The sequence below is a fragment of the Geotrypetes seraphini genome, chromosome 6 (genome assembly GCF_902459505.1).
Source record: "Geotrypetes seraphini chromosome 6, aGeoSer1.1, whole genome shotgun sequence".
In the NCBI taxonomy this organism is placed as follows: Eukaryota; Metazoa; Chordata; class Amphibia; order Gymnophiona; family Dermophiidae; genus Geotrypetes; species Geotrypetes seraphini.
The window spans coordinates 23,713,632-23,740,539 of NC_047089.1; the positions used below are offsets into that span (position 1 = coordinate 23,713,632).

General features: G+C 43.0%; 1 long non-coding RNA gene across 3 annotated transcripts in view; it reads left to right on the top strand.

Annotated features, from left to right (window-relative positions):
* Positions 1-26,908, top strand: part of LOC117363212 — a 119,417-nt gene that overhangs the window by 88,306 nt on the left and 4,203 nt on the right. For 2 of the 3 annotated variants that reach the window (XR_004539996.1, XR_004539995.1), the window contains exon 3: positions 3,796-3,910. This is a non-coding gene — a long non-coding RNA (uncharacterized LOC117363212). Of the gene's footprint in view, positions 1-3,795; positions 3,911-5,626; positions 5,997-26,908 lie in introns of those variants that run through there. The other variant, XR_004539997.1, reaches the window with a different exon arrangement.

Here is a 26,908-nt window from a genome sequence, read left to right on the forward strand (position 1 = left end):
TCTCGAAATCTTTATGATGTTCAAAATGAACTGCTAGAAATTCACACTCGTTTCATTTTGCCTTGGCTTATTAAACACACATTTTGGATGCACTTATCCACCTGCTCCATTTGGTTTTCACTAGGGTTTGTACTTATCGGAACTAAAGGTGGCATAAAAGCAGAGAGGAGGCACTGAAGTGCTTCCACACATGGTATTCCTGCATCCTAGAAATGGCTCTCCGGAGCAATCTTTGCATTTAACAGCTAATATATTATGCAGAAAATACTGCTTTATTTGTCCTAGTAAGATTGGAAAATATAATTGCTATTGCTTTACTGACATAGTTTATAGAAATAAATGTGCAAAGTAACTTCCCATTTGTTTTCACTTCTTTCCTCTCAGAATAGCAAAAGGAAATAAATCTGTGTCAGCCGTTCAATGGACATTCATGCAATGTCATCCCTCTAGATCAGCGGTGCTCAAACCTGACCTCAGGGACCACCAACCACTCAGGTTTTCAGGATAACCGTAATAAAGTTGCATAAGAGAGATTTGCATATTACATGGATGTGGTAGGCATCCAAATCACTTGCATGCAAATTCATTGTGGATATTCTGAAATCTGGCTGGTGGTGGTTCCGCCAGGACAGGTTTGGGAACTGTCCTTGGTGGGACATCTTTGAGCGGTAGGTTCACCTGGGAATAACAACGGCACAATATACTATACCACTCCTTGGGTTTTGGCCAGGTACTAGTGACCTGGATTGGCCACCGTGAGAATGGGCTACTGGGCTTGTTGGACCATTTGTCTGACCCTATATGGCTATTCTTATGTTCTTACGTGAGCCAAGTACAGGTCAATTAAGCCATTGTAACATTACTGCTGAGGTTGGCTCTGAGGCACTGTGGAAGGAGGCATTATGACATCACAATCTCAGCTCTGAAATGTTGCTCATTGGGGTTCCGGAATCTTGCTATTCTTTGAGATGCTGGAATGTTTGCTACTCCTTGGAGTACTCCTTTGGAACTGTCCTTGGTGGGACATCTTTGAGCGGTGGGTTCACCTGGGAATAAAGGTTTAAGTTTGAACAACAGCACAAGGCTAGACAAATGCTGGGTTGCATCCAAAGAAGTTTTGTCAGCCGAAAGCCTGAAGATATAATGCTGTTGTACAGGTCTATGGTGAGACCCCATCTGGAATATTGTGTTCAGTTTTGGAGGCCACACTATCAAAAGGATGTGCTGAGAATGGAATCGGTTCAGCGAATGGCCACTAGGATGGTCTCAGGACTCAAGGATCTCCCATATGAAGAACGCCTAGGTAAGTTGCAGCTATACGCTCTCGAGGAACGCAGAGAGAGGGGAGACATGATAGAGACGTTCAAATATGTTACTGGCCGTATTGAGGTGGAAGAAAACATCTTTTTCCTCACAGGACCTACGACTACAAGAGGGCATCCATTAAAAATCAAGGGTGGGAGATTTCATGGTGACATCAGGAAGTATTTCTTCACCGAAAGGGTAGTTGATCGTTGGAATGATCTTCCACTTCAGGTAGTTGAGGCCAACAATGTGCTCGATTTTAAGAAAAAATGGGATAAACATGTGGGGTCACTTCGAGGGAGTGTTTAGAGGGGAGGGTTATTAGAGTGGGCAGACTTGTTGGGCCGCTGGCTCTTTTATGCCGTCATACTCTATGTCTCTATGTCTATGTCTCTATGTCTATACTCCTTGGGTTTTGGTCAGGTATTAGTGACCTGGATTGGCCACCGTGAGAATGGGCTACTGGGCTTGATAGACCTTTAGTGTGATCCAGTAAGGCTGTTCTTATGTTCTTATCTGGTAACTATGATTTGAGTTCTCACTGAGCTGGAAGCCCAAAGAAGTTAAAAAAAAACAAAACCCCAAACCACTAGACACACACACAAAAATAAATTTGAAATGTGATGGTGTCTTTCTCAGTTTTGCACGTTTATTTAATCATTAAGGCCCTCTTTCACTAAGCTGCGGTGGAGGTTTCTACCGCAGCCCAGGTGCTAAATGCTGCTCCGTCTCTCAAAGAAATTCTATGAGTGTCGGAGCATTTAGCGCTTCGGGACGCAGTAGAAAACTCTACCGCAGCTTAGTAATAAGTAGGTGGGTGTGGGTGTATTTTTTCTCTTTTGCATTTGACTATTTATACTGTAGCATATTTATTTTATTCAGTTTTCTATATTGTTCTCCCAGGGGTTTACATGAATTTATTCAGGTACTCAAGCATTTTTCCATCTGTCCTGGCGGGCTCACAATCTCTCTAATGTACCTGGGGCAATGGGGAGATTAAGTGACTTGCCCAGGGTCACAAGGATCAGCTTGGATTTGAACCCACAACCTCAGGGTGCTGAGGCTGTAGCTTTAACCACTACGCCACACTGTTGTAGAAGAGAGTGACGTAAATGGAGTTTGAAATTAAAAATCTTCATTTACATTTTATAACTCCAACACGTATGATATAGAGTAGAACATCATTCTGGTCACATCAGCATACAGAAAATGAAAGATCTTTTTTCTTCCTGTTTTAGAGGCTGTTCCAATTAAATTTATTTTATGTGAAAAGAAAATGCAGAGTTACATCACGTACTTACATACAGTATTACTATATTTAATTTTTTCTGTATATATAAAAGATTCCACAGCTTCATTATACTCTGAGTGACATCTTCGGAAGACATCCCACGAAAATTTCAAGAAGAGCAGACAGAGCTACTTCATGTTTCATGAGATTTTAACTCGGCTTCTATTGATGTTTGCTTTCTGTGACGGTGAAAAGATGATTCCACCGCTGCAATATTTCCTCGGAAATGGGTCATTGATCGTATGAAAAATATTAGTCGTCAAACACAGTTGCGTAGGCCATATCCCAGGTTTCAATGTCAAGAGCCTGAAGGAGTGGTCAATAATTCATATGGCTGACAAACCTTATCCCCCTTTTATGAAGCTACGTTAGTGGGTTTTTTATTCCTAGCTGTTCATAATTGGAAAAAAAAAAAAAATTAATTGGGTGATAGGCACCTATCTTATGGCACTTAACCCCAAAGTAGGCGTGTTTAGGGGCGGAGAAAGGCACCATTAGGCATGATTCTCTAAAGCAGTGGTCCCCAACCCTGTCCTGGAGGACCACTAAACAATAGAACCAAGAGAAAAAAGGAAGGTCCAACCTAGTCTGCAGTGAAAAAAACCAACCAGGAACAAACAAACCAAAACTGCAGAAGTGTACAACGATGTAGGCAAAATTTATTTGTGACAACCAAAATACATTAAAAACCTTTTTACCAAACAAGGGACCCAACACGGTCCGTGTTTCGGACAACCTTCATCAGGGGTCCATGGTAGAAAAGGGAAAAGAACATGTGTCACAAAAAAATGTTGAAAAATACAGTAAAAACAAACTCTTTAATGTTCTTTTCCCTTTTCTACCGTGGACCCCTGATGAAGGTTGTCCGAAACACGGAGCGTGTTGGTTCCCTTGTTTGGTAAAAAGGTTTTTAATGTATTTTGGTTGTCACAAATAAATTTTGCCTACATCGTTGTACACTTCTGCAGTTTTGGTTTGTTTGTTCCTGGAGGGCCACTAGCCATTTCAATTCATGATAGCCCTCATGAATATGCATGAAATGAAGATGACAGGAATGCATATTCATGAGGGCTGTCCCGAAAACCCGACTGGCTAGTTGGGGACCACTGTTCTAAAGTACTTAGGCAGCGACGAGAGTTATTTGAAAACACCGGTATTTTTTTACACATTAAATGGTTTCCTATCTTTTTTTTCGCTAGGAAGAAGTTCTACTCTGTTCATTTATCCAGCAAATGGGGGGGTCTCTGAGGAAGCCATTGGCGAAACGTGTCAGGATCCGCTGGAGTGAGACTACTTACTAAACACCCTTTCAAGGTAAGTTGAATTTTTTCAAGTATTTAAATCACTAAGAGTTGAAGTTGAAGATATCACCAATTACAGTTTTTATATCACAGTGAACACAGGCGTAAAGGTTTTTCAAATATCTCTACAGCAGGGGTCTCAAAGTCCCTCCTCGAGGGCCGCAATCCAGTCGGGGTTTCAGGATTTCCCCAATGAATATGCATGAGATCTCTTTGCATGCGCTGCTTTCAATGCATATTCATTGGGGAAATCCTGAAACCCCGACTGGATTGCGGCCCTCGAGGAGGGACTTTGAGATCCTTGCTCTACAGTATCTCTATAGTGGAAGGGCATGGTTTTAATGCCCTTCTGCATAAGAGTCTATAATTAATCTAATTTTGAGTAAGATGTTTTGCTAAAATGCATGATGGCTAGAGAAAGGGAGCCAGGATGTTCAGAATTACACTTCTGATCTCTAGCAGCAATATTGAAAGTCCCAAATTTTCACAGTAGTTGCAGAAAATCAGTTTCTATCATTAAATATACAGTCCAATAGAAAGATCACAATTAACTAGGCAATAAGCAGATAGTTGTGGGGTAGAAATAGCATTTCGATTTTGAAAGATAACCCATAATCTTGCATTTTGCAATCACATCTCACTTTTCCAATCTTAAGTGTTATGAACATTCATTTGCAAATTTACCCCTCCCCCTTTTTACGAAGCTGCATTAGGCTTTTTTTTATCGTTGGCCCCAGCGGTATTAGCTCATAGAATTCCTATAAGCGTCAGAGCTAATATCGCTGTGACCAGCGATAAAAAAACCTAACACAGCTTTGTAAAAGTGGGGGTTAGTATACCACCTTTCATTGCTCATATCAGAATGGTTTATGATCGTGGTGTAGCCATGGGGGCGGGGGGTGCGCCCTGCCCCTTTAGGCTCAGGTCCCCTTCAAACAGATGCATGGCTGGTGGGGATGCTCAACCCTTGACAGTCAAAGCGATTCCCTTTTGAGCAGTAGGAAGTTGGCAGGGTGATCCATCCACCGATGCCCATGTTCAGTTCATCAGACCATGCGCAGAAATGTCAGTGGCTAGAGCACCCGTTGGCTTCCTCGCTGCTCAGGTAGCACAAGTGGGGGTTTCAGTGGTGAATCTCTTTAGTTGGCAGGGCATACCTTCCAGAAAAGGTATGATGCAGCAGTCCCTGGGTGGGATACAGTCCACCCCTGGGCCCCCTTGCAAAATCAAATACTGGTTACACTCTTGGTTTACACAAGGTTTAAGTAATAACAGGAACATGTTAGCACAGACTGAATTCAGAAAATAAAATGAGAAAATAGATGTTCTAGTTCAGGGGTAGGGAACTCTGGTCCTCGAGAGCCGTATTCCAGTCGGGTTTTCAGGATTTCCCCAATGAATCTGCATGAGATCCATTTGCATGCACTGCTTTCAATGCATATTCATTGGGGAAATCCTGAAAGCCCGGCTGGAATACGGCTCATGAGGACCGGAGTTCCCTACCCCTGTTCTAGTTCATACATCTTTCAGGAGACATCATCAATATTTTACGGAGCCATTGGCATATTGTATAAGGGACCGAACACTTTGGGGATAAGGAAATTATGATTGTCCACAAGAAAGAGAGGAATCTTAAAGATATTTTCATCCATTCCGCTCTTCCTAATTCCACGCAACAAATTATTAGACCAATGGGTCACCATAAGTGTGGTACCTTCTCTGTTTGTAGAGTGAACATTAATATCAAGGAATATGTTCATCCAGGAACAAGGGAGAGATCCACATTGCAAAGAGTCCGCAGCTGTAAAAGTGCCAGAGTGGCGTATGCTGTTCTATGTCTCTGCAAATTCATGTATGTGGGTAAAACTGTAAGACCTCGGAACAAAAGGATTTTGAAACTCAAAAGTGCAATAAAGAGAGTTTTGTTTGTAACAATTTTTAGAGAATTGAATTGATCGATGTCTACTTTGTAGTTCACTGAGAATGTCCACTTTTCTATTTTTGTGAACCGCATCGATCTGTGAGGTTTTGCGGTCTAGAAATGTAATATAATACAGTGCACAAAATCAACATTGATTTGAAGATCTTAGTATTTTTGTTTTGTACATGCCATGCCCCGCAAGAACAGGTGACTTAGATAGACTGCTGCTGCAAATGAAACCAAGACTGATTCACAGATTTAATACATGGACTAAACCAGGACAAAGACTTTTCTGATTTCTTGCAATGCTTTCTTTTATTGGTCTCGTCTCCACAAATTTATTATGCTATAACAATATTTGTATTTATATTTAACCTCAGTCATCATGCATATTTATAATTTTACCCTTTTTCATTTTGATGTTTTTATTCTATGCTATGATAGTTTTATCATCGTTGTTTTTTTTTTTTTTAACTTTTGTAATGATGGCACTCTAGACACCATATTTGTATAGTTTTGATGATCTGAGATGTTTTGACCTGGTTTTTAGATGGTTTATAGAGAGGTTCTTCAACTTTTCTAGATATTTATATTTTCAGATACTTATGTATTTATAATTTTAGGTTTCGTATGTGGTTGGAATGCACCAGTGATGTCAGTGGAGCATCACTGGAATGCATAAGAACATAAGAATTGCCATCTCTGGATCAGACCCTGGGTCCATCAAGTCCGGTGATCCGCACACGCGGAGGCCCCGCCAGGTGTACCCTGGCATAGTTTTAGTCCCCATATCACTGTATGCTTCTCAAGGGAAATGTGCATCTAATTTACCCTTACCTGTATCACTCTATGCCACTCTTAAGGAGATGTGCATCTAGTTTACCCTTAAATCCTAGAACGGTGGATTCTGCAATTACTTCCTCTGGGAGAGCATTCCAGGTGTCCACCACTCGCTGCATGAAACAGAACTTCCTGATAAGATCAAGAGTCTAGCATTCAACCACTTTTTAAATGATTTTGAGCTGTTTTGCAATCTTTTATCACAGCAATTTTATGCTACATGGAATGAGGTACATCTCAAGTTATCTTTTTAAGAAGTCTATTTCAGTGTGGAATTACTCCTGGTTTTCAACAAACTCCGCCTGTTGTGCACAGCTGTTTGTTTGTTTTTTTAAGTGTTCCTTTGAGACAGTTTTTATCTTTCTGCTTATTATGATTTAGTCAATATTTCTGAGACTTGATTGTTATTTTCTGTTTTGTTTTTCATTTCTTAGACGAACACCACGGTTACAGAAGTAAGGGTTAATTTCTAAAATGGATTATTGCAATGCTCTATTCAAGGGAATAGCCCAAAAAGAAATCAGACATTACAGATTATCCAAAATGCTTGTATTAAACTTATAATGAAAGCTAAGAAATTTGATCATGTGATACTTCTCCTTAAGAAAGCGCATTGGCTCCCAGTAACTCACCATATAGGGGGTTAGCGCGTTGGACATTTCATCACGCACTAACCCCTGCGGCAAGCCTAAAAACTGGAGGCGTTAACCGCCTACCGCACCTTGATAAAAGGAGCCCATAATGTATAAATTACTGATTCCCTATACCTCAACTAGATTACTGAGGCCAAACGATCAACATCTACTAATAATTCCCTCCCTTAAAATTATTAATACAAGGCGGCAATTCATTTTTGATGTCACAGCCCCTCAAACATGGAATTCATTCCCTATCTTTTTAAGGGAAGATTTAAGAGCAAATTAAAAAGCTTTCTTTCTAAGGATGCATTTGATAATTAGAAAGCCTGATTAGGAGCCTTATTTCAATTCCACGTCATAACTTCTCTGAAGTACATGGATCTCTCCCTTCCCAATGTTTTTCCCTTAAGTGTCTTATTTACTATCAACAACTTGTATTTCTCTTCCCCTTTTTCCTTTTGTTTTAATTTGTTTGTAAGGTTAGTCTTTAAAATAATAATAATAATAACAACAGTTTATATACCGCAATACGGTTAAGTTCTATGCGGTTTACAATAGATTAAGCGAGGTACAAATTGATTGAATTTAAAGAGGGGGGAAGAGGAGAGTTAATAGGACCGGAAATGCGTTGTTGAGGAGAAAGAGATTAATAGGACAGAGGAATCACTATGGAGGAGAAAGAAGATGAGTGGGTCAGTTATAAGTGTCTGATAAGATTTAGTTTTTGCCGTTTGTTTTGTTGTCCCCTAAAAATCAGTAATTTTATTGACGTGTACATCGCTTAGAATTTTGAATAAGCGACCAATCTAATCTATAATAAACGTGAAACTTGAACTTGAAGGAGATCCTCAGAGAAGTGCCAGTCTGTTCCAGTGATTGGCCCACGGGGAGCCTCTGCTTTTCAGTGCAAAACCTGAGGAGGTTTCCGTGACAGTTCATGGGCTCCTTTTACAAAGGTGCGCTAGCGTTTTTAGCGCACGCACTGGATTGGCGCGCGCTACCCGAAAAACTACTGCCTGCTCAAGAGGAGGCGGCAGCGGCTAGCACGTGCGACATTTTAGCGCGGGCTATTCCACGCGTTAAGGCCCTGACGCATCTTTGGAAAAGTAGACTGTTCAGAAAAGCTGTGAACAGCACTGTGGAAAAACCATGGTGCCAGCGTAGCTTCCATTTGATGATTTCATGAATAAAGACTTCCTTTTGGAAAGCTCTACATGTCTTCTTTGAAGATCAGACACGTATCTATATCTATATAGACATATCTCATCACCACTGTTGCTTTTTTTGATGTTTTCTTGGGACCCCACTTCTCTTTCCTCTCTGTGTCCAACGTGGGATCCTTAGGCTTACTGGACGTCCGAATTTCCCCGCATATGTCCGTCTTTTGAGGACATGTCCGGGGGCGTGGACAGCTTTTCAAATCCCAGCACTTTGTCCGGGTTTTGAAAAAGCTTCTAAGAAATCGCCGTTGGGCAGGAGGGCATCCGCCCATGCGCGAATGCCATGTGATGACGTCATCGCATCCGCGCATGCACGGATGCCCTCCTGCCCGATGACAGCAGGCAGTGAGGGGCGGGGCTAGGGCAGGATTGGGGGGCGGGACTGGGGTGTAACAGGGCAGGTATGGGTGGAACTAGGTGGGCCTGGGGGGCGGGCCTAAGGTCCAGATTTTCCAAAGAGAAAATCTAGCAACCCTAAGGATTCTTTTCTCCTTTGTTGTTTCTTTAGGCTGATAAGCCTGTGCATGATGGTACTGAGTTGTCAGGTTCTTGTGGGCGGGGACTACTGACCACGGTTCATAGACAACGGTGTGAAAGACAAAAGCGCGCGCAGCCGCGCCACACAAAATTATAGTTTTTAGGGGCTCCGACGGGGGGTTTTGTTGGGGAACCCCCCCAGTTTACTTAATAGACATCGCGCCGGCGTTATGGGGGGTTTGGGGGGTTGTAACCCTCCACATTTTACTGTAAACTGAACTTTTTCCCTAAAAACAGGGAAAAAGTTCAGTTTTCAGTAAAATGTGGGGGGTTACAACTCCCCACACCCCCCACAACGCCCCCACAATGCGGCACGATGTCTATTAAGTAAAGTGGGGGAGTTCCCCCCCAACGCCCCCCCCGTCGGAGCCCTAAAAACAGTAATTTAGAGCGGTGCAGCGGCGTGCGCTGCGCTCAATTGTCTGGGCACGCCTTTGTCCCGGCGCGCTTTTGACCTGACACCACTGACCACGACCATTTACTTTGGTGATTTTCAATGACTGTTCTCAAAGTGAAAATACTAACATACTTCTGCTTTGAAAAATGACCCCAGGAGAAACCATGTGCATGTACAGTATGTGCATTTGCTCATTGGAAGGCCTGGATTTTTGTGGTTAACTTAGATGCATATGATCAATATATGCACGCAAATGCAAAACCCTTCGCACCCCCCCCATGGACCAGTTTGTCTGCATGTTATACAGGCTCTTTTACAATAGACCTTTGCTGAACTTTAAAGTACTGCTTTGAAAATTACCTTTATACTTAGAAAACTCATACTCAAGGTCAAATTGTTGGAGAATTAATTTAATCCAAGCATATTATTCAACCGTGCATGCACCTTTGTCTGCTTAGGTAATGAGCTTTTCATTATTTTGCATGCTAATTCTGCTTTAGCATCTTATGAATAAAGACCAAAATTGTGTGCTCCTTTTCCACAGAGACAGTGGCTCATTAATTAATTATTCAGTACAGTGCCTCTGAACTGTCTCCCGAAGTCAGTGGATTTGTTGGATCATCACAAGGAATATGCATGAGCCAGATTCGCATATATTTTAGAGAGTCATTGTATGGAAATCTATGGTAGGCACATTTTTTTGTGGTGATCTGTAAAAACCTTCCAGCTGTGTGTGCCTTCAGGAGAGGCTAGAGGGCAATTTTCAAAAGCATTCTATGGTTAAAACCCTGCTTTGCCTATGCAAATGGACTGTTATAAATTCACCTGCAGAATATAAAGGTAAAGTTATGCCCATTTCTGAAAATTCATGCCGATATGTATAAATTAACAATGATTAGGGGACAGTGTCTGATGGTGGCTTTTATGCATGTCTAACGTTCTATGGCATTCTAGAAGTTTGCCATGACAAACCATTCCATCAGTTTCGTCAAAATGAAAGGATTCAAAGCAGACTGCTATGAGAACTTGCAACATCACAGGATATCAAACTGTGCAGGTCTTTTCTAACACGGACGTTCCACAATAAACCAAGAACCATTGTATCATTTGAAGGTCGGGAATCTGTATTATTGGTTTGCAATAGGAGCACATTACTTTAAGAATAAATGGGATACCCATGTGGGATCCCTACGAGGGTCAAGATAAGGAAATTGGGTCATTAGGGCATAGACAGGGGGTGGGTAAGCAGAGTGGGCAGACTTGATGGGCTGTAGCCCTTTTCTGCCGTCATCTTCTATGTTTCTATGTTACTCCTTTTTATCAAAAACTTCATTGGTTGCCAGTAGAGTCCAGAGTTCTGTTTAAATTCTTTCGTGTCTGTTATAAAGCAGTTTTCGGAGTGTGTGGCGCAGTGGTTAAAGCTACAGCCTCAGCACCCCGAGGTTGTGGGTTCAAACCCACGCTGCTCCTTGTGACCCTGGGCAAGTCACATAATCCCCCCATTGCCCCAGGTACATTAGATAAATTGTGAGCCTGCCGGGACAGACAGGGAAAAATGCTTGAGTACCTGAATACATTAATGTAAACTGTTCTGAGTTCCCCTGGGAGAACGGTATAGAAAAATTGAATAAATAAAAAAAATAAAAAATATCTTGCTCTCCATTTTCTCTTGAGTCACTCTGACAAGAGTGTATATAGGATTAACCTGTTTAACTATTAAATCCTGTCACTATAAGAAGTATCTAGAGAGAAATTTTGCTTTCCAGGCCGCTAAACTGAATACGGGGCTTGGAAAAACTATGTTAGAGGCTACCTCTTATTTTGATTTTAGAAAACTGTTAAAGACCCATCAGTTTGATAGGTTGACGCCTTAATACGTTCCGTGTTTTTACAAAACATCTCATGTTTTAACTGATCTATTCCAATTTTATTTGCTTACTAGTTTTTTTTAGCCCGTTACATTAACGGGTGCTGCCGCTTCCTCCAATCTCTCTAGAGTCCCTACTGATCTTCTGTCTCACTCCTCTACGCTTCCCGTCATCTCTTTTGTCCGATCGCCTTCAACCCTTGGACAGAAGCACTTCCTACAAACACAGCTTTGAGCATCCTCCCATTCCCTCTTCCATAGCCGCCACCACCAACATGTCCGCCCAGGCGAGCCGCAGCGCTTTCTTCTGTGTGCAGCGCAAAGGCATCGCGTCGCCCGGCGGTGACGTCCAGGCCTCGCACTGCCACGTCTCTCCTGGGCCGCGACGGAGAGGGCAGGGGGTGCTGGCGGTTTATGTGTTGGGGGGAGGGTCTCGCTCCCTCTTCGGTCGCTCGGAAGCCTTTCCCCAGGACCTGCTCTGCCTAAGGAGGGTGCCCGCTGCCCTAGGTGCTGGGGCTGCCCCCCTCCCTCCTGGGCGGAGACAGACATGCCGCCAATTGCAACTTTTCAGTGCTGAGGAGTTGTGGCCCTTGGTGACGTAGTAAGCGCGCATGCGCACTCTTGCCGGCACATCCCGACAGATCAGATCTCAGGGAACACGCGGTGAGAGTGCGCATGCGCGCGCAGCATTTTATTATTATAGATTTTACCTCTTATGTTATTTCTATTCACACTGTGGGCTCCTTTTACGAAGCCGCATTAGCGCGCGCGACTTTTAATCACGCGCTATCCCCCACGCTAGCCGAAAAACTACCGCCTGCTCAAGAGGAGGCGGTAGCGGCTAGCGCAGCTGGTGGTTTAGCACGTGCTATTTTACATGTGTTAAACCGCTAACGCGGCTTCATAAAAGGAGCCCTGTATGTATTAACTTTCCCTGTTGTAAACCGCTTTGAAATTTTGAACCGCTTTGTGGAGAGTGAGGAGGGAAAAGCAAACGTTTGTGCTGTGCTCACTGAAGAAAATCTTGGAGAAGGACCGCTATTGGCTGGCAACGTTAAACGTGAGAATGGAGTGGATACCGCACCGTTCACGGAAGAAAGTGTTTAAGAACAACTTGAAAAATTGAAGGTGGGTGAAACCATGGGACCCGGACGGGATTCATCCCTGGATACTGAAGGAGCTCAGAGAGGTTCTGGTGGGTCCTCTTAAAAATTTGTTCAATAGATCCTTGGAGATGGGAGAGGTTCTGTGGGATTGGAGAAGAGCGGATCTGGTCCCTCTACTCGAAAGTGGTCACAGAGTTGAAGTGGGAAACTACGGACTGGTAAGCTTCACTTTGGTTATTGGAATAATAATGGCAGCATTGCTGAAGGAAAGGATAGTGAATATCCTAAAATCTATTATTTTACAAGATCTGAGGCAACATGGTTTTACTGAAGGTAAATCGTGCCAAATGAATCTGATTGAATTCTTTGACTGAGCGACCAGAGAACTGGATCAAGGATATGTGTTAGATGTAATTTACTTACATTTCAGGAAAGCCTTTGACACAGTTCCTCATAGGAGGCTCTTGAATAAACTTGATGAGCTGAAGTTAGAGAATGACACGGGGACACATCTTTCTCCATCCCGGCGAGTTCTTTTCCTGTCCCTGCTCCATCCCTGCCAGCTCCGTCCTCATCTGCACAAGCCTCAAACACTTTAAAGTCATCTGTAGCAACATTCTAGAGTAGAGAGTTGCGCTGGGACAGAAATCCCACCCATCCCCGCACGTCCCCGCCAGGATCCTCTTCGTCCCCACCCGTCCCCATAAAAAGCAGCAATTACTTCTGACAGGATCATCAATTCCACAGTTTATTTTGTGTTTGTGCTGCTGTTTTCCTTGTGGAATCTCTTTGGTGGAACCCTTTTTTTGTTTTCTGTTCAGGTAATTAACTTATAAACCCCCTCTTTTACTAAGGCTGATGTGTCCATTATATTATATGGACGAACCCTGTTTCCAAAGCTTTCCATCCCCGTGGGAGTCCCGTTGGCTAGAAGGGGGTCCCTGTGGGAGTCCTGTGGGTTAGGGGGGATTCCCGTGGGTCCCCCGCGGGATTCCTGCAATCCCCGTTCCCGTGCAGACCTCTATTCTAGAGCTCAGATTGTGATGTCATAATGCCTCATTCCACCAATGCCTAAGCTCCGTCCTCATCTACACAAGCCTCAAACTGTTTGAATCTGAAATCATAAGTGTTCGAGGCTTGTGCGGTTAAGGTAGAGCTTACAGGAATGGGGCAGGGACAGGGACAAAACTGACGGGAAAATTGAGTGTATAGAGAGAGGTGTAACCAGTAGAAGAAAGGAGGTGTTGATGCCTCTGTAAATAAATCTTAATCAGGGCAAAAATGGTGAAATGAAATATCAATAATGCATAAATCATAGCACGTGTTCAGGTGATTCAGTATAACTATTTCTTGCACAAAAAAATAGTTTTTCAATCTCACATATACTCAGAAGAGTGGAGCCCGCCCAGGGACAAGCCCTATAGGGAAACCCTCCGCCTAACCACTGCATATGTGTCAATGATTGAAAGCTTCTTTAAATGTTTGAATGAGATGTGAGCTCAGCTCTAAAATATGTAAATATCTATTACATTACAAGTGGAAGTACTGCAATGATTGGGTGGTGAGGTTTTTTGGGGACTCCGTCCCCTTTTTCCTCCATGTCTCTGAGCACAACCTTTCCACATATGAGAATTTGAACTGTAAACTCTTTTGATATTTTTGCATGAGTTTAGATAAATGTTCTAAGTAAGCATGCAACTTACGCTTCTTTTTGATTTGTGTTTTCTCCCTTTTTTTTTTTTTTACTTAGTCTAAAATATGGATAAGCACATGCCATTTTGTTGGTGTGCATACATGTACATATGTATATGGCCAAAGAATTTTATGAAAAGTTTTTTCCTGTTCAAGAAATTGATTTTACACATGGGCAAAACATTATAAAATTGACCCCAATTTGCACACAAACAAATTTTGCAGATCGGACACCTAGACGGTTACATGCTAATGACAGAATCTGTCGTGGATTTGTAGAACACTATATTACAAGCTACAGAATAACAAAGTATTTCAGTATTCCAGGCAGGAGGCTGAGAGTGCAATGTCCAGATGAGTAAAAATGCAAATAGCTGGTGGATGTCTTCCAAGCAGGGCAGAGGACGTTTCGTAAGGAGGAATGAACACTAACTGCATGCTAAATCCAACCTCACAGTACAGAGAGAAAATGTTATCCATTGTAAAGGGATTGTTGAAGGTTCAATAATTTCCCAAAAGAGAAGTCCATAGGCCATTATTGAGATGGCTTGGAGAAATCCAATGCTTATTCCTAGGATAAGCAGCATGGAATCTGTTTTACTACTTGGGATCTAGCTAGGTACTTGGACGTGGGTTGGCCACTGTTGGAAGCAGGATGCTGGGCTTGATGGACCTTCGGTCTGTCTCAGTATGGCAACGCTTATGTTCTTATGTGAGCCAAGAATAGAACAATCAAGCCATTGTGACATCACTCCTGAGTTTTGCTCTTAGGCATTGGTGGAATGAGGCATTATGACATCACAATCTGAGCTCTAGAATGATGTTATTCTTTGAGTTTCAGCTAGGTACTTGGGACCTGGGTTGGCCACTGTTGGAAACAGGATGCTGGGCTTGATGGACCTTCGGTCTGTCCCATTAAGGCAGCTCTTATGTTCTTAGGTGAGCAAAGTATAGAACAATGAAGCCATTGTGACATCACTGATGAGGCTGGCTCTTAGGCATTGGTGGAATGAGGCATTATGACATCACAATCTGAGCTCTGGAATGTTGCTACTCTTTGAGTTTCAGCTAGGTACTTGAGACCTGAGTTGGCCGCTGTTGGATACAGGATACTGGGCTTGATCGGCCTTTGGTCTGTCCCATTAAGGCAGCTCTTATGTTCTTAGGTGAGCCAAGTATAGAACAATGAAGCCATTGTGACATCACTGATGAGGCTGGCTCTTAGGCATTGGTGGAATGAGGCTTTATGACATCACAATCTGAGCTCTGGAATGTTGCTACTCTTTGAGTTTCAGCTAGGTACTTGGGACCTGGGTTGGCCACTGTTGGAAACAGGATGCTGGGCTTGATGGACCTTCGATCTGTCCCAGTATGGCAGTTCTTATGCTCTTATGGGGTTGCAGTCAGTTGATGTCCGAGGAACAAGACTTCTTTATGATGAATACTTTTTAACTAAGCCCCTGAAGCAGTTTCTGACAACGAAACCCCGGCGGAGTTGGGCGTCTGGATCAGGGAAGAGTTCTTTTGTTCTTCTAATGGACTCGGCTGTTTTCCGGAAACCACGGTTTGTGGATTGCCAGTTCAGCGTGTCTTTCAGCAGCTCGTTGCATTGAGATCCTACACACAGCTCCGATAAGTACTGGCTGCGATGCATTTTTCACAGCTTTGAAACTTTCCTGTTTGTTGCACATTTAAAGTTGGTTTGAAGCAAGAGAATGCTTCTTGTTCCTGATGAACTTTCGTTTTCTGACAATATATAAAAAATGTCACCAACGGCAGTGAGATCATCCCTATGAATGAGAAAACTCCTTTCACCTTCTAAAGCAACATTACACGGCTTCACATGATCAGGTGATTTTTTTTTTTTTAATCTGCGGGCATCTCATTAACAACAAAAAATATATTTTTTTATTTTTTATTTTTATACTTCTTTATTGATTTTCTTTTTAAATTTTTTATTGATTTTTTCTTCATATAACAACAAGTGTGTCATAAAGATTCATACAATTATCTTAAGTATACACTTGATATCTCCATAACATATTGTACATACATCATATCTTATATAATCCTTACTATAATTTTGGACATCATATAAAAAATTTTTAATAATTTTATCAACTATTATTCAATTATGAATCCCTTTCCCTCCCCTTATTTTGTTAGTTGCACACAATATAACCACTATTATAATAATTTATTTATAATCTATATATATAAAATCGGAGGTATGTATGTGTGTGTGTGTATGTGCCGCGATCACACAAAAACGGCTTGACCGATTTGAACGAAACTTGGTATGCTGATCCCTCACTACCTGGGATGATATGTTCTGGGGGTCTCGCGGCCCACCTGCACACGTGGGCGGAGCTACACACAGAAAATCTTATTTCACCCATTCATGTCAATGGAAAAAAAGTAAAAAGCTGCCATTCTCACAGTACTTCAAAAATGGCTTGACCGATTTGAACGAAACTTGGTATGCAGATCCCTCACTATCTGGGGTGATATGTTCTGGGGGTCTCACGGCCCACCTGCACACGTGGGCGGAGCTACAAACAGAAAATCTTATTTCACCCATTCATGTCAATGGAAAAAATGTAAAAACCTGCCATTCTCACTGTAATTCAAAACCGGCTTGACCGATTTGAACAAAACTTGGTATGCAGATCCCTCACTACCTGGGGTGATATGTTCTGGGGGTCTCGCTGCCCACCTGCACACGTGGGCGGAGCTACAAACAGAAAATCAGATTTCACCCATTCATGTCAATGGAAAAAATGTAAAAAGCTGCCATTCTCACTGTAATTCCAACTATAAAACACTTTCTATGACACTATAACCACTAGGGACATCGTTTCTATTCTACCACGGACACCATACATATAGAGTTTGTATGTTCTAACTGTGTTTGTAACTGTTTCCTTCATGCACCCCAGTTCATAATGTTATTACATTACATGAGTACTCACATATCCTGAACTAGGAACACAGGTTCCATTCTGAACCGGGAACAAACTACATGGAGTTTCTTTTCAACCTGAGTTTCCACATATTGAGTTGTTTAAATCAATACTGAAACTTTTGGATGCCACTTATTCCAACAGATCTTCCTTTTCAGTTTAAGAGATTGCAAATTCCAGTGAGACTTGCATTCTCTATCACAATCAACAAATCACAGGGACAGACTATTACATACTGTGGAGTGGATTTAAGATCCCCCTGTTTTTCCATGGACAACTCTATGTTGCTTGATCAAGGGTGGGTTCACCCAAGAATTTATATGTTCTTGCTCCTGGAGGTGAAACTATTATTGTTGTTTATATTCAAGTTTTGTGTTAGTTGTATTGTATTCATTTTGTCAAATATTTCACATTATAATTTGATTATTGTACTTTTTATAAAGCTGTAAAAAAATAATTTCATTCACCACTATAAAGTATCTTTATTTCAATCCATTTACTGTGTTATTGCTCTAATTAAATACCCGTGCAACGCCGGGTCATCAGCTAGTTTATGATAAAGAGAATAACCCAAACCCCCCCCCTCCTTTATTCAGTATCTTATTATGGGAAAAATTATATCAATCATTACAAAAATCTGTTAATGGTCCCCAAATCTTCTTAAACGTATCAATATAACCTTTTTGTGTTGCAAATGTACGCTCCATCTTATATATATGGCAAACTGAATTCCACCAAAAATTGTAATTTAATCTGTCATAATTTTTCCAATTATATGTTATTTGTTGAACTGCTACTCCAGTCAATATAAATAAAAGTTTGTTATTATTTGACGAGATTTGACTCCGAGCTCTCATTGCAGTACCAAACAAAATCGTATCATATGTCAAGGCTACCGGATTTTCCAACATCCTATTTATTTGAGGCCAAATTGATTTCCAAAACAGTAATATGAATGGACAATAAAATAAAAGATGATCTAATGTCCCCACTTCTTAAATAGTGCATACAACAAATGTTACATATAATAATACAATAAAAGCACATTTACTTACAAAAAGGCATATCCTATTCTAATTGATAATATCTTCCCATCCATTCACCCAATCCCGAATGTAAGTATCCTAAAACAAAACTAGGACAGAAATAATCCCCCCTCCCTCCCACCCTACCCTGGATATGTACCTAAAAAAACCAAAAACTAAATCATATCAATAAGCAATTATAAATTATGTTTATTGCATTTGTAGCTACTTGTTTCCCGTCACTTTGGTGATTTGTATTTTTTTTCCCAGAATTTTTTTTTTTTTTTTTTTTTGGGGGGGGGTTGTACTGTACTGTGGGTGTAACATGTGTACCTTATAGAATGCACATTGCCCCCCCAATTCTTTAAAAATGGCACTTTGAATTGTAAACACAAATTTGAGCGTGAGCCCAATTTGTACGTGCAACGTAATTGAATAATGAGCCAATTAACCCTAATAATTTACTTCTTAACCAGCAGTTAGGGTTCATAGACAAAATAGCGTGAGACAAAGGCGCGCCGACAACTGAGCGCAGACAACTGAGCGCAAGGTTGACGGCGCGCCGAAGAAAAGCACTATTTTAAAGGATTCCGACGGGGGGTGTTGGTGGGGAAGCCCCCTATTTTACTTAACAGACATCGCGCTGGCGTTGTGGGGGGCTTGGGGGGTTGTAACCCCCCTCATTATACTTGAAACCAAACTTTTTGCCTGTTTTTTAGGGAAAAAGTTCTGTTTTAAGTATAATGTGGGGGGTTACAACCCCCAAGCCCCCCACAACGCCAGCGCAATGTCTGTTAAGTAAAGTGGGGGGGTTCCCCCCCCACACCCCCCGTCGGAGCCCTTTAAAATAGTGCTTTTCTTCGGCGTGCCATCAACCTTGCGCTCAGTTGTCTGCGCTCAGTTGTCGGCGCGCCGTTGTCTCGCGCGATTTAGTCCCATCACCAGCAATTAGTATTAATTGGTGCCAATTTAAATTTATGCATGTATATTTAAGCAGGATCCGTGCCAAAAAGAGAGCACAGAAATAGGAAGGGCATTCATCCAAATAGCACCGTCCTATTTATGTAACTGCATATGGGCATATTGTTTAACCAGCCAAGTGCCAACTCTTTCCTCGGAACTCCCCCTAAATAGCCAGTTTTGAGTTGAGACATTTTTAGCAGCACTAATCAATTAAGTACCACCGAAAATGGCCAGTTAGCCCCAAACAGAGGCCATTTCTGGCTGGTTTAATCACTTTAAATACTGACCCAATATTTTTTTTATTCTGGAGTTTTTCAACCATGTTTTTTTTTCTCCCCCTGTGGTGTTTTTTTAACCTGGTCTTTTATCTCCATTCAGTTTTATTTTGGTTTTCGTTGTTTTGTAAGCTTTTTGTAAGCAGTTTGAATTATTTCAAGAGGACACTTAGAACCAGTGATATGAAATGAAGTCTCTAAATGGACCTATGTGTTAAAGCCGGTTGCAGATCCAGGGACTCTGAGGTTCTTAATTGCTTCCTCTTTGATATACACCGCTTTTTTTTTCTTTTTATGCTACAGGTAGTAGTCATTATGACATTGTTAATGATTATATAGATCCCATTATACGAAGACGCATTAGGCTTTTTTATCATCAGCCGTGGTGGTATTAGCTCGGACGCTCGATGAATTCCTATGAGCGTCAGAGCTAAATCTGCGGCGGCCAGCGATTAAAAAAACCTAATGCAGCTTCGTTTGTTACAGTGGTTAGCATGAGAAATCTCCGTAAAACCAGAAAATTCTTTGACCAAGCACAATTTAGACTAATCGTCCAATCCCTAGTCTTAGGTCTGCTGGATTATTGCAACTCCCTATATCTTCCTTGTCCAGCCACTATGATAAAACAACTCCAGACCATACAAAACACCGCCCTCAGATTGATCTACTCACTCAAAAAATATGATCACATAACAACTGCCTTCTTAGACTCTCACTGGCTACCCATGCAAGCACGAATCCAATTCAAATTCCACTGCCTGATATTCAAAGCATTACACGGCTCTTCCCCCTCCTATCTAAACAACCGCTTAAACCAAATCTCCACCTCAAGACACAGAAGAACCTCGAACCCTTTCGCCTTCCCCCCACTCAAAGGCACACAACGCAAGAAAATGTTTGACAACCTTCTGGCAACACAAGCAGCAAAAATCAACCATTCCATCTCCAATCTTATGACAATATCAGACAACTTCAAAACATTCAGAAAAGAAATCAAAACCCTGCTTTTCAAAAAATTCATCCAAATATCTTAACCCCTCCTCTTTTATCTCCAGAAGATTCACCTACCTTCAGATAACCTTCCCCCAAATTACCCACCTTAACACCTTCCAATTAAACAAATACCATAAATAGATTGTAACCTACCCTCTCTAACTGCATTCCATATGTATTTTTCATACAGTTCTTCACTGTCAGTTTAATTTCCATCCTATAAATTCACATAGAATTTTTCTTTTTTCAACCATCTTTATTTTCTCTTCTTTATTAATTTCCAGGTACTTTAGTTAGATTGTGAGCCTTCGGGACAGTAAGGGAATTTTTTAAGTACCTTCTTACTTCTCATTTATAATCTTAATGTATATTATCTTCAAACTGCTTAGAACCTAACGGATGTAGCGGTATATAAGAAATAAATTACATTACATTACATTACATTACATAGCTAGGTTTAAGAAAGGTTTAGAGAAGTTCCTGGAGGAAAAGTCTATAGTCTGCTATGGAGACAGACGTGAGGGAAACCACTGCTTGTCCTGGGATTGGTAGCATGAAATGCTGCTACTTTTTGGGATTCCGGAACCCTGTTACTCTTTGAGGCTCTAGAATGTTGCTACTGTATAGATTTCTGCCAGGTTCTGTGACCTGGAATGGCCACTGTTGGAAATAGTGGGCTAGATAAACCATTGGTCTGACCCAGTATGACTGTTCTTATGTTATCTCCTTCTGATTCTGATAATCATAGACTCCTTCATGATCTCTCCCCCCCCCCCCAGCCATAATCTCAACAATAAAAACATATGTGAAAAATTCTGAAAAATCTAACACCCCTCCCCCCACCTTTTACTAAGCCACAGTAGAGGTTTCTACCACGGCTCAGTACGCTAAATGCTACAACGCTGCTCTGATTTCTTTGAGCATCGGAGCAGCATTGGAGCATTTAGCATTTCAGGTCGCAGTTGAAACCTCTACTGCTGCTTAGTAAAAGGGTGTTGGGAGGGGGGGTTAAATTAGAATATACATTGAAAATTGAATAGAAGCCAGACCAGAAAAAGAATGAAACACCACACTGAATTTCTTACAGATAACGTGTCAATCACAATACGGTAATATGAGAAAACAGCAGTAATTAAGTTGTAACGAGGAACACAGTGTTCAAAGATATGAAGAAAACACTAATGAAGCAGAATTATCAGGGAGGAAATCCCAGGGCAATAAACCTCAAAAGATTAGCAAACATTATAATGAAAAATGTAAAAAAATATGCTAACTAATTAAAAAAAAAAACCAAAACAACCCAACAAAAGAACCCAACAACAACTGCAACAAGGGCGGGAAGATAAACTGAAATCCATTCCCTACAACACAGCAAATCTCATCTTGTGATGGAACGGAATGGGGCAGGATTTTGCTCGCGCCTTTTTCTGGAGCACCTCAATTGAAGTTACATTCACATAGAGTAAATATTTTTCTGTCCCAGGCTAAGGGACCCTTTTATTATGCAGCATTAGGTAATACTGCTGATGCCACTATCTCTTCGGTCATGTCCCACCCTTGGAGACTCTGTAGGCCAGTCCTCGCCTTGCTTCCCTCTTTTCCACGAAGACCTCCTTGCATAGACTCCAATTAATACAAAATACTGCTGCCAAGTTGATCTTTGGGAAACACCCTTCAGGGATTCAAGACAAAGCTAGACGAGTTCCTGCTGAACTGGAACGTACGCAGGTAGGGCTGGTCTCAGTTAGGGCGCTGGTCTTTGACCTAGGGGCCACCGCGGGAGCGGACTTCTGGGCAGGATGGACCACTGGTCTGACCCAGCAGCGGCAATTCTTATGATCACGTGTCTCCATTGCTCCTAAAACGTCACTGGCTTCCCATCTATTGCAGGATTCATTTCAAATGTGTCTGCATTGCCTTCATGGTATCTTTGCTTCTCTTGTCCCTTTATCTTGGAACGCTTATTGATCCTGTCCTGCAAGAAGCACCCAACGATATAAGCTCTCCTTTCCCTCAGTTAAGGGAATACAATCAACTAGGAACCTCAGCCAATCCTTTCCTTTCAAACTAACAGAATTATGGAATGGAATTCCCTATATTCTAAGGCAGGGGTGCCCACACTTTTTGGGCTTGCGAGCTACTTCTAAAATGACCAAGTCAAAATGATCTACCAACAATAAAAACACTAAACATATACCCCCTCTTTTACTAAGGTGTGCTAGCCGATTTAGTGCACGCTAAGTGCTAATGCGCCCATTATATTCTTTGGACGCATTAGCATTTAGCATGTGCTAAATCGGCTAGCACGCCTTAGTAAAAGACCTCCATATTTATTTATTATATGTACTGTGTGCACCTCTTCTGTCCTCCAGACCTCGTTCCATTCCCCAACCAACATCTCTCCCTGTCCCTCTGGGAGTCCAACTTTTCTTCCTCTCTCCTCCAACCCTATTGGCAACATGTCTCCCTCTCTCTCCCTCCTCTGTTATGATCGTGCATCTCTCTGTTCTTCCTCAGGGTCTCTCCCCCTCTGTTTAAAACCTTCCATAGCTAACATTTGCCCCCTTCTCTTCAGCCTCCCCTTTGTTTCAGGTTTCTCCTTCTCTCTATCTTCCTTCTGCTAACATTTTGAGTCTTCCCACCTTTGGTCCAGGTCTTTGTCTCTCTCACTCTGTCTTCCCCCTCCCCAGGGCCTGGCACCTCTCTTTCCTCGGTTCGGGGTGTTTCCCCTCTCTAACCACTCTAATAGTCCAGGATCTGCCCTGTCTTCCCCCTCCCTTTTGGTTCAAAGCTGCTTTCCCCCTCCCCTCCTTAAGGTCCTTTTGACTCTCCCCCCCTCGATCCAGCATCTCTAAGGCAACCCCCCATCCCACCAGGGGCCCTCGCTATGGGCACAGCCTTACCTCTTGATTGCAACTTGAGCTACGGTAATTCCCCTTTATACCTCTGAAATTAGACAAAACAGTAGCAAACTTAAAATGAATACATTTCAAAGTGCTCAGCAAACGGATGCCACAGGCAGCTGGGAAGGCACTCTGGGGGCCTTACTGGGAGGAGTACTTTCCTAAATGCTATGTTTCAACAAGAGGATGGATGAGGGTATAGACTTACTCTCTCAGTTTATTTTCAAACTGTCCTCGTCTCCGTTCTTCCCTCTGGGCCTAACTACCACAGCTGAAAGTTAATTACGGCAGCCTGCAGAGCAAACGTAGCAGGCTGCCGTCGGCCTCTGTAGCATGTTCTCTCTGCTGCGGTCCCTCACCTCCTGTAACGTCAGGGGCGAGACCGCGGCAGAGGGAATGTGCTACAGAGACCAACAGCAGGCTGCTACGTTTGCTCTGCAGCCTGCCGTAATTAACTTTCAGCTGTGGTAGGTCCACAGGGAAGAACGGAGGACGCTGAGGGGGAAACATGTCATCTGAGCAAGACAGCTGGGTGCTCACCTAAATTAGCTGGGCAGAGTGCCCGGCTAAAAGATGCTAAAGACACTAGGGAGAAGACCGGTTCAGCGATCTACTGGCATTGCCTCTGCGATCGACCGATAGATCGCGATCGACATTTTGGGCGCCCCCTGTTCTAAGGGCTCCTTTTACAAAGCTGCGATAGCGTTTTTAGCGCACGCAGAATTTTAGCGCGTGCTAAACCCATGCTATCCTCTCTCCTTTACTATTTAATATTTTTATCTCCCTTTTCTCACCCTAGATCAGTCCATCGGTTTTTACAATTTTCGCATAGGCAGACGACATTCAACTACTCCACCCTGTTGACTCTTCAAAAATAAACGAAATACAAGAAATTAATAATAAACTTGACAAGATCAGTGATTGGCTCCATATAAATAAACGCTCCCTTAACATCAATAAATCTTGTGGTATACTTTTCCCTGATGCCTTCCGAGTAGCACCTCCTTTCCTAGTGAATTTGTCCTCATCACATGTCCAAAATAGGTCACTTTCCGTCTGGTAATCTTGCCTTCCAGGGACAACTCTGGGTTTATATGATCAAGCAAAGCCTAAACTTTTAAAATTTTCTGTAGCCCTAATAAAAACATAAAAAATAAAATCTCCCTTAAATGTCACAGCAAACGTTTTATGCTGCATACACGTGTTTTCTATAAACAAAACTTGACTACAGAAGAAAGAAGTCTTAAAAAAATGGGGTGATGACACAAAATAAGGTTAACCCTTAGGTGGAAGACCTACCACCCCCACCCCCCCATAAAAAAAAGAGATTTCCTGGGGGCAAGGCTCAGGAGCAACATCAGAATGGAAAGGCTGTTAGAAATAGTTTAGTGGGGACAGTGGAGTCAAAAATAGTAACAGAATTGAATAAAGCATGTATGAAATACATTTCTCCCTCGTTATTCGTGGAGGATAGGGGCAGAGCCGGTCCGCGAATGGCAAAAAACCATGAATATCCGGCTCTGACCCACCCCCGCCTCCCTTCCGCCTTCCCCTGGCGTCCCGGCCTTACCTGGTGGTCTCTCGAAAGATTATGGGAACTCCCCACAGCCATTTCCTAATGGCTATCTGCACGGGACAGGAGCGTAGGAAGATCGCTCCTGCCCCGAAAACCAGTTAGACCACCAGGTAAGGCCGGGATGCCGGGGGGAAGACAAAAATATGGGTTTTTTTCCCTCCTCCCCCCCTCCAAAAAAATCGCAATTATGTGAAACCGCGAATGGGGAGGGGAAAGTGTAGAGAAGACTCCTAAATGTAGATAAATATGGGGCCTAATATTCAGCCAGCCATGATCAGCATTTTGCTGTCTGTCATCGGCGTTATCCCTAGAAATTCAGAGTCGGGCCATGTCTGGGATCCAGGTTTGAACTTCTGGATATACAGAGCCAGTGAAAACCAGTGAAAACATAGCCAGTTAAATGTAGGGTTGCCAGATTTTACATTCGTAAAATCCGGACCGCTAGACCCGCCCCTAGGCCCGCCCTGTCATGCCCCAGTACTGCCCCAATCCCATCCTAGCCCCGGCCCCGCTGCTTGCTCTGGTCGGGCAGGAGGGCATCCGCGCATGCATGGACGCGACACGATGACATCATGCACACTCATGCGTGACATCATCACGTGGCATCTGCGCATTTGTGAATGCCCTCTTGCCCAACACAATTTCTGGGGAAGCTTTTCAAAACTCGGACAAAGTGACGTCAAAAGGAGAACATGTCCGGGGAAATCCGGACGTCTTGTAACCCTAGTTAAGTGTGATATTCAACGTTTAACCGGTTCCGACGAACCACATATCGATGGGACTAACTTTTGTGCGATCCTCTTTATGCAATTTCATTGGCTAGTTAAGTGTTGACTCCACCCCCAAACATCCCCAAAATAGCTGATTTCACGTTGGGTGCTAACCAGACTTTTTCAGCAGCAAGATCTGATTAAGTGCTGCTGAATATGACTGGTCAGCCCTGAATAAGCGATTTAACCATTCAGAATCCATTTCTGGCTGGCTAAATTGCTTTGATTGACCCCAGGGTCTGTAGCCTTCGGGGGGGTTCAGGCCTTCGGGGGGTGCAGACCTTCAAGGGGGTGCAGGCCTTCAAGGGGGGACAGGCCTTCAGGGGGGTGCAGACCTTCAAGGGGGGGACAGGAAGGCAGGCCTACAAGGGGGGAGGACAGGCCTTCGGGGGGGTGCAGGCCTTCGGGGGGGTGCAGACCTTCAAGGGGGGGACAGGCAGGCAGGCCTTCAAGGAGGGGACAGGCCTACAAGGGGGGGGACAGGCCTTCAAGGAGGTGGGACAGGCCTTCTAGGGGGGTGCAGGCCTTCAAGGGGGGGACAGGCAGACCTTTAAGGGGGACAGGCCTTTGGGGGGGACCCTGGTTTAGAAGTACACGGAGGGAAGGGGGTGTTCAAAGAGACGTGCATATGCCAAACTTTGGGGGGGGGAGGAAGAAATAATAGGTCTGAAAATAGAGGAGAGGGAGAGAGATAATGGACCATGGGATTTAGGGAGGGAAGGAACAGAAAGGGAGAGAAATTGGACACAAGGGATGGTGTGGAGGAGGGATAGAGATACTGGATAGGAGGGTAATTGGGAAAAGAAAGGGAGAGATGGTGGACTCGGGTGGTGGGGAAGGAGGGAGAGATGCCGGATGAAAGATGAAAGATGTGTTTTTCAACAGACTATAGTCTGGTTCTATACTTATTACTGAGCCAGGAACTAAGCAGTATGTTGGGTACAGCTACATCAACTCCTAGAGTCGTAGCAAGGGGCCGCTGGAAAGTTCTCGGCCCAGTCTACAAAGTTGGGGCAGTCTCCATTGAGAACTATACACCTAGGGTCTGATTCTGTATAGGACGCCTGGTCTCAGCAGCCGCCTAAGCAACTTTTGAGAAATACACGCGGGAGTCCTATGCAGAATCATGTCTGACCTAACCCCGCCTAACCACCCCGATTCTATAACTGGCGTCCATGTCACAGGCGCCATTTAGAGAATCGCGTTGCTGCTGAGCTGATCGTGGCAAGGGAATCTCCCTGATGCGATCATCTGAGCGGCGGCAGCAGCAGGGAACTCGAGAACCGCCCTGCAACTTGGTTGACAGAAGGGATACCCATTCCATC